This window comes from Poecilia latipinna, unplaced genomic scaffold, assembly GCF_001443285.1.
Source record: "Poecilia latipinna isolate Pla-1442-1.1 unplaced genomic scaffold, P_latipinna-1.0 Scaffold92, whole genome shotgun sequence".
Lineage (NCBI taxonomy): Eukaryota > Metazoa > Chordata > Actinopteri > Cyprinodontiformes > Poeciliidae > Poecilia > Poecilia latipinna.
In genome coordinates this window covers 488,848-497,405 of record NW_015112708.1, presented here as the reverse complement: position 1 = coordinate 497,405, position 8,558 = coordinate 488,848, and the positions used below count along the sequence as shown (strand labels likewise).

Genomic DNA, 8,558 nt, shown 5'->3' with positions numbered 1-8,558 from the left:
GCGGGGGGGGGGGGGGGGGGGGGGGGGGGGGGGGGGGGGGGGGGGGGGGGGGGGGGGGGGGGGGGGGGGGGGCTTTGTGTGGAGATCTGAGCGTGTGTATGTGTTGACAGGTAGATGGACAGGTGCCTGTATTCATGTGTCTGAACTTGTCTGTCAGCTGCTTGCTATTCTGGTTGGAGTGTGTAGCGTTTTGTGTGTGTCTGTTGGTTTGGGCTGTCACCACGCTCTGATCACGGTTCCATCTCCAGACTTAAGCCGCCACCATTATGCAGGGAGAGGATTCAAGCATCCGCCGTTCGAGTGGGAACTTTGAATTTTGCATGATTGTGTAACAAAACCACACTGTTTGTACCTCTTAAATGTGTAATTCGTTGCTGCGACTTGCTGTGAAAGTTGAACTGCAACTGAAAAAATAAAAAATAACGCTGGCGATGACTAATGATATAAATATTCATGATGAGAACGAGGAGAGTTTCGGTGCCCGGTCTCATGGTGATTCACTACTCACTTCTGAGGCTTTTCTCTAGAGGTTAAATTTTAAAAACATGCCGGGTTTTTTCATGAAGCCAGAGAACCTGAGCTGTAAGAATTCACAATCAAGGAAACACTGACGCATGTCGATTGTGCCATTCAACGCTTTCCAAGTCTATTTTTGTGGAGCCAAGAGGTCTTTTTATTTTATTTTATTTTTTTTACTATTATTATTACATCTTGTGAAAATCATCATTTCTCGCTAGTCATTTCACTCCGTGCCAAATCATACCCTCATTTTATATTGGCGCGTTGCAATTTCCTCCCTTCCTAGTCGTATGTTGCACCTGTAAACAAACCATTTCGGTGCTCATGTGTTGCAGTTGGGTATTTCCTTGAATATAGGGCGATAAATGCTTCTAAAAACGTTCAACTCTCAGGTGTGATTTCATTCAGTTGAATATTGTTGTGTGATCAATTGGGCCTGTTGACTCTTAAAAGTTTTAAGCTAAAACGATGCTAATTCATTTCCTGGTGGTATATATTATTTATTGGAGTTATATAACCATATTTCCTTACAAAAGAATACGGGTAGAATGTAGAAAATTACTTTTGGGGCAGAAGTAATTAGTTAAATGGTGACATACCTTCAGATCAATAAAAGGCCCATACCTGCAATATTAGTAATACTAAATCACCCAATTAACAAGCATATTAATGTTGATAGCCTGTAACCAAGTCCATATTGGCAAATGGTAACCATATTAAGTGAGGCTTACAAACTCCATCTGGCCAATCATCGCATTGTATGTCACGTATCACGTACTTTCTCCTAAACTTGTTTTGGTCGTCACCTTTAACTGGGCTTACCTCTAAGCCTCAGATGCAGCCGCGTGGCAACTTAGCCCCCAAGGCTAATCATCCCCTCTCCCTGTTCATACAATCACCCAACTCACTACAATATTCAGTCACTTATCCCTTGATCCAATATTCATGAATATCTGGCGCACCAGAGGTTCTTAAATTAACGGACTCATAAAAATAGAATGAGATGTGGTTACCATTTTATAACCTCGTTTGGCATTGATCTTTCACTGGAGAGAGAAGGGAATGCTTACATGCATTTATAATGAAGTCTTGTGATGTGACTGTAGCAAGAATGAGGGACACTGGTCTCCAGACAGTTTTGGATCAAAACCGTAATGACAACTCTAGGTTCAGCTAAAAATAACAGTGATATATGGTCCATCTATGTCTGTTTTGTGAGGTCAGCTACACGAAACATGAATTCCATGAAGCAAGAACTGGTCCAGGTTTTGATTGATCCCAGCTGAAATTTGGGGATGTAAATTAATTATGTTGAGGACTAAATGCATGCAGTGAGACTAAAGTTTTGCTCACTAACTGAGCCTGGCACGTGGGTGTATGTTCAGCCTAACCACCGGAGGCGCCACTGAGCCCTCGTCTGTGTCACGAAATCCATTTCTCAGAACCTGGATGGTAGATTGACTTTTTTTGTTATCATTTTCCAAATTACCAACAGGAAAAAAGACTTTGACTTGGGTACTTTTTATAACTTGGAAGGTAAATAATTTTTAAAAATCACATTTATATTCAGGAAGACTTTTTGAGCTACTCCTCCTGAAGCTCCACCTACATTACATTATTCATATGTGAATAATGACATTCTCTATGTCAATGGTTATCAACTGAAAATTGGCTGTTTACTTTCTCACACAGACGCGCCATATGACTGGGAGTGTGTGGAGGGGTGGATTTCTTTCCTTCCACAATAAACCGTCTTTGATAGCGATACTTTTTGCCCCAGGCATGCGAAACAACTGGAATCTTGGAGGGAAGAAAGAAGCCAAGCCTGAGGGACAGAAGCACAACGGAGTTCATGGCGCAGTGACTACAGATAAATCTTGCCGAGTCAGCAGCCAGATCATCAAAACGATTCCTGGGAATTTTCTCAGGTGAGACGGTGCCTTGTTTTGCTGAACTTTTTTATATTTTATGTTCTCTACCAAAAGAAAACGTCTAATGCCTCAGACCACCTTATCAAATCTCTCCAAATTTAATCTAAAATTTTATTCTCTTCATGTCTGAGCCAAAAGATCAAAAGACTTTATTGCAGCACTTCTACTTGGTTTTAACCATCACGTATGCAGCGCTGGCATGCAGTGGCTTTTTAGAGGCAAACATCAAGTTGTTTTGTAAAGACTAACTCTAGGCAGGCTTTGAGTTTGACTTGTTTTAATAGTTGCATCATAATGTGCAGTTTAAGTCTTAAAAAAATCTTTTGAGTGACACACAGACTAATTGTGTCCAAAAACTATGAGACTTTCAACTACTTCCATTCACACAGCTGCTTTTAGGAAAAAGTGTTTGAGTCTCTACCTATCACAGCACCACAGGTCATCAATCGATCGACATCCAAATCCAATCCAACTTAATTTAATTTTCAGGAAGCTGCAGCAACCAGTCCAGTCTCCCTGTTCTGATCGTCATATAAAAGAGTAGAAACACCTTTGTGTGTTGTTAGGGAACACCTTCATTTATCACCTCAAAATTCGTTATTTTCCGGTTTTGTAGTTGATTTCGTCATGTGACTACAATGCGTGGGACAATGTAGAAGTGGGGAAAATCATTTTAAATTGTCTGTTTTTTGTCAATAAAAAAGTTTTGATTTTATTTTATTTTTTACTATTAGGTTTTTGTAAGATTAAATTAATCCCAAAATTCAAGTTGGATTAATTGCCCAACCAAAGCTGCATGGTCTTAATTTCAATAATGAACGAGCATTGTACGTCATAAACCCAGGCCTGGCTGAGTCATCTATCCATCCACGCCGAACTGGATCAGGTTGTTGCAGTAGATACTTCTCCTTCTTCAGCGTCTCCAGGTCGACTAATACCAAAAGCGTTTCCTCCTGTTGCGATCGATATTTTTCACGTCGACCTCCGACGAAGCGACTTCGCCTGCTGTCTGGTGCCACAAGCGCGAGCGTTGCTACCTCTGCTCCAGCTCCCTCCGAGACGAACAGAATGACTTAACTCTGCCAAAGACGGAGCGAGTGTGGGCGGATGGAAGAAGAACCCGGTTCGGAATGTTGGACGAGAGTGACCAATGTGAAAGCTGGTTGGTGCCAATGAATCAGCCGTCTAACGCTGTTGTGATGCGTTGTTATGTTTTGCCAACATCTGCTATAAAGACTCAAGGTTGAATTTGCCTCTAGGGCAGCCGTAATTGCTGTGCATATGTTGTTTGTGCGTTGTGCTGGAGCAAATTTAATAAAAAAACAAAAAAAAAAACAAGAGAGAGCCTGTCCTGGAAATAACTTCAGTCACGCATTTGTAGTTGAGTGGGGTAGTAAGCGGTTAATTAGTAAGAATAATTGGTTTTGTACTCATGTTACTCTTAAGCTGACTGAAGACTTTTGACATTGATTTTGCACTGCTTTATGTGTATTTTTACCCCATTTTGCAGCTATAAACTGCTGCGTTTTATTGGGATTTTATGTGACTCACCAATTGAATTTGTAAACAACCCCACTGAGTCGATGGATGGATCTGCCATGATTCCTTACCTGTATGATGCCAATTGTTCCCCAACATTTTCACAGAACGTCAGAATTTACGCTTTATGTTTAAATTACACACAGCCACATCCTGTTTGCTATTAATTTGACACCTGCAGGAAATTGGCTGCACTGGATTTCATACATGGTAATCAGAGTTAGATACTAGACTGGTTTGGAAATTTTTCTAAGTGGACTTTTTTTTTTTTTTGAAAACTGTTTTGTTTTTTTTGTTTTTTTATTTCTGTCAACATTTGCTTGGGGGTCTGAATCTTTTACGCTCGACAAAAACACAAACTGAGGAGAAATGTAACAAAATAATTAGACTGACGTTTCTACCAAATGAATCCTCACTGCTGCTGAAGCTCAGCGTTGGTGAATGAAATAAAGTTACTGCTGTAGAGCCTACACTGCTAAAGGAAGTTTCACATTTTTATACTTTGAGCTCAAATATAAAACACTCCAGTGGAATCCTAAAATACAAACAGTTTCATCTGCAGCAGTAAGTAAAACCCAATGGTGCAAAAATTCAATAAAAATTCGTATCTTTAGATGTGATTTTTTTTATGTATTTATATGTATGAGCACAGATACATGCGTCACAAGAATCATGCATTAACTAAAGTATTTTTATCTAAAATATTTTTCTTTAAATTAATTTTAATTGCTAATTACACATAGCAATTATGACTTTGTTGAAAACATTAATATATTTAAACTCCACATTACTAAAATAATCAATTTTTCTTATAAGACTTTACTGTATATTTGATTCAAGTTTTGATTAGGTCCTTGAATTTTAGCTACTGCACTGAGTCATTTAAAAACCTTTATCAGCTTGTATTTGAATTACTACCTATAACAGTGTAATAGTGTAACAATTGATTTTTTTTTTTTTTTTAGTTTAATTTTTGTCACCTAGCATGAAGATCAAATAGAAATTCAAATTAACAAAAATGCTGAAAAAAACAACAAAAAACAACAACAAAAAACCTGGAGTTGATGTGGGGAGTGAATTGCAGGAGACGTGACTCGAATATGAATCAGAACAGGCGGTCCATCAATCACGTCTTTGAAGAGGTAAATATTAGTTACACAGTGTCATGGACGGGGGGCCCGCCTCCAATTATCTGTAGACGGGCCGGCTTGGCTGTCAGCCGGCTCTGTCCCCGTCAGAGCCGAGCACGAATCCCTTCAGAGAGCCTCCGACTTCTCACTTGTCAGATAACTAAAAACAGTCTGTCCTCGGGGATGGCCACCATCATTCTAATATATGCTGATTTGACTTTATGTTCCTCCGCCAAGGACAGAATACCACCTGCTGGAGGATCGGCTTTCTGTGCATGTTTACGGGCATCTCGACTCCAGGGGCCTCAGCGTGAGCGAAGTCTTGCTGCTCCGCAAGGAGAAACCTGCCCTGCCCACTGCCACACCTCTCCGCTCATTTATCATAGTGACAAGTGAGCGAGGGGGAGCGCATCCTCACTTCCTCTCCGCTCACAGCCGGGCGACATCGCCTCGCTGACAGATGGAGAAAATGAAACGCTGCAAAGAAAGAATGACCAGAGTGTTGGCAAAACCGAGAGTCGCTGACATTTTGATTTAGTCCCGTCTCCAGATGTTACCCCATCGTCCCCTTGACCCTAAACTTAGAGTCGTAAAGGGCCGGGGTTAAAATATTCTCCAAGAAAACGGGGGATTGCTCCAAGAAGCTGGCGAGAATATTTTGTGGAAGTATTTGCTTTTAAGCTTCTACACTTTATCCCTGACCTGTCTGCTGTGTTTCTTGCTTTTCAAATATAGTAAATTTGCTCCCCATAATTTTCTCTAATCGTAGAAAAAATTATTGCACACCGAGATTCTGAGTCTTCGGACCTTCCACGATGGCTTTTAATAACTTTGGCAAATAATGAAATATGGTTATTTTTAAAAATGTAAAAGTTGCGTTTTTTTCAAAAGGCCAAAGAACCTTTTTTTTTTTTTTTTCCAATAGTTCATGCAACTCCAATAAGTTTTTGTTTGGCTGGACAAAGGGCAAAAAAAAAAAAATCTCTTTGGATTGCAAAAGTTATAGACCTGTGTCTTTGACCAAAGCAGTTTTGAAATCGTGACCAAAAAAATTTTTTTTTAATTCAAAATAGGATGGAAACATTACGTATTGATTTTTCCTTTATTTTTTTAAACTTGAATACATCTCACAGCGAGTCTAAAGTGTTTTGTAGATGACCTTCAAAATGACTTTGTGCCTCACTTGCAAACCAACAAGTTGCAGAAAGCATTTTTTCAGAGACTTGTTTGCTGACAATAACACCTACATCTTTTTAATTAAAATATTTCATATTTAGTTAGTTTTTGAAAATGTTGAAATGTTTTTTTCCATTTTAGTAAAAAATAAATCAATCTTTTGTGGCCCTCAAATACTAAGTTTGCATACCACTGCTCCTATGATAGTGATTTACTTTCTGAATTAGTGTTCTAACACAACACAGTCATTTTGCTTTACTGTTTTTAAACCATAAAAGATATTATGTAGGTCAGATGGAAGGTTAAAATCGTCTAAAAGTATCTAAAACGATACTTTTCAAGTTGGTTTTCATATTTTCTCTACTTTGTGCCCGAGAAGCAGAGATTTGGACTCGCTCTGTGGCAGCGCTCCAGAACCAGACATCAGAAGGTTACATTACTTGTGCAGAACACTGCTCACAATGTTGTTTTTATGCTTGTTCAGGAAGATTGCCAATAATACCAAATGGGATCAGTTGAGACGCCTGAGACGAGACAAGACGACAAAATAGTTTCCTCAGCAAAGCTGGCACGAAGGCACAAAATGGAAGTGCAGTAGAGTTAACTAGTTGGGGAGGGTGACACAAAAAGTATGAGCAAATTAACCTCGAGTCAACAAGTTGAAAACAGTTCACTAAATGTTGTGCTTTTATTTTGAAATGGAGATCCACAGGTTAGTATTAATATTCCACATTATTGAGAATTTAAACACAAGCCTTGCGTCACCCTCTTATGCTCCTTTAGGTCTTCATCTTAATGCACGGCATTTACCACAACAACCCTACAATAAACTTACCTCCACGCTTTCTGAGATCACATTACCGAGGTGGGCTGACTTTGCGCCTTTTGCACGCTCTCAATGGCTTCCCCCTCTTTTCCTCAATGCTCCTCTGATCGTTTGAAATTCAATTATGCTAATCAGGGCTAAGGTCGGGAACATACAGGCTCGCCTGCTTCTCTCCTCCTCTGCTTCATCTGCGCGCCTTTGAGAATAATTATTCTTAAAAGCGTATCATTTAGGCCTCTTTAGATAGACGGAGTAATCGGTGCACTTTGGAGTGCGGCGGAACCTGCTGCGCATAGGAAAGGACCGAATCGACTGCTTGCGGAAAGTTGTAAAGCAGCAATAGGCATTCGGGTTCGCCGATGGAATTTAGTTTTTCTCGATATTTTTTTTGTGGTGTAATGTTTCCAAAGTAGTGTGGAGAGCAGCCACAGTAAGAGGAAATGATCCATCTTTAGCCCAGATGGTGGTTGCTTGCTGGATTGCTAGCTTAAATATTCTATCATATTCAGTTTTCATTGATGTGTTATTGTTATTTTTAACTACTTATACAGTCATTTAACCAGCTGCTCTATCCCTGCTGAAGAAAGGAAACCCAATAACATGATGCGGCCACTACCGTACTTCATGCTGGGAGTGTTCTGAGTCTCTGTACCAGAAATTTTACTTCAGATATTTCTCACTTGACATATCTCCATATCAATTTTCATCCCACTGGAGGTGAATGTATTCCTTTTATTACTTTTATCTTGTGCTGCTATATTTAGTTTTGCATACTTTGCGTAATCCTATGGTAAATTTCAGGGAAGCTTTTTTACTTTTACTTACTTTTTTGTCCACTTTAGCAATTTTTGAAGAAGAAAAAACTGTTATCTTCATGCATTATTCCGAGCTATGTAATATGAAATGGTCTTAATCCTGATTTGAAAACGTACGCCACCGCCTGATCTGTAGCTACACAGCTCAAAGTAACACTTGGCGTCATTTTCTCCCTGATAAATAACTGTATAAATCTAGCCTTTAGTTTTCACATTAGGTTGTCAGCTTAAAGTGGTCTGCCAGCCTGAAATGCCACCGGTCCACGGCGCTCTATTTATATCAGGATAAACATATATAATATATATTCCGGGGGTATATGTTCTGTAATATTATTATATTAGCCGCCACCGCGTTTCGCCTTCATAATCATAATTCTGCAACCCCACTGCTGCTTCCAGACCGTGGGGCCGCTGCCAACTGGCATTTCTTTTCCACATTTGGAGGTAATGTGTTGAATATATTTGTTTAGATCTCTGAACTACGTTCAGGTCCTGTGACAACCTAAAGTGCCACTTGGAAATCCATTCCACTACGAAGAATTTAAACAGATAATGAAGGAAATAAAATAACTCGCTGCATCCCAAATTGTTAGTCTGGATGTTTTTTTTTTTTTTTTTTTTT

At 39.6% G+C, this 8,558-nt stretch overlaps 1 protein-coding gene across 1 annotated transcript in view; it reads left to right on the top strand.

Annotated features, from left to right (window-relative positions):
- Nucleotides 1-2,317: 2,317 nt before the first annotated feature.
- Nucleotides 2,318-8,558, top strand: part of LOC106941466 (non-muscle caldesmon-like) — a 123,005-nt gene continuing 116,764 nt past the window's right edge. The window contains exon 1 of the mRNA XM_015024529.1: nucleotides 2,318-2,447. The gene's annotated coding sequence lies outside the window, so the exon portion shown is untranslated. The remainder of the gene's footprint in view (nucleotides 2,448-8,558) is intronic.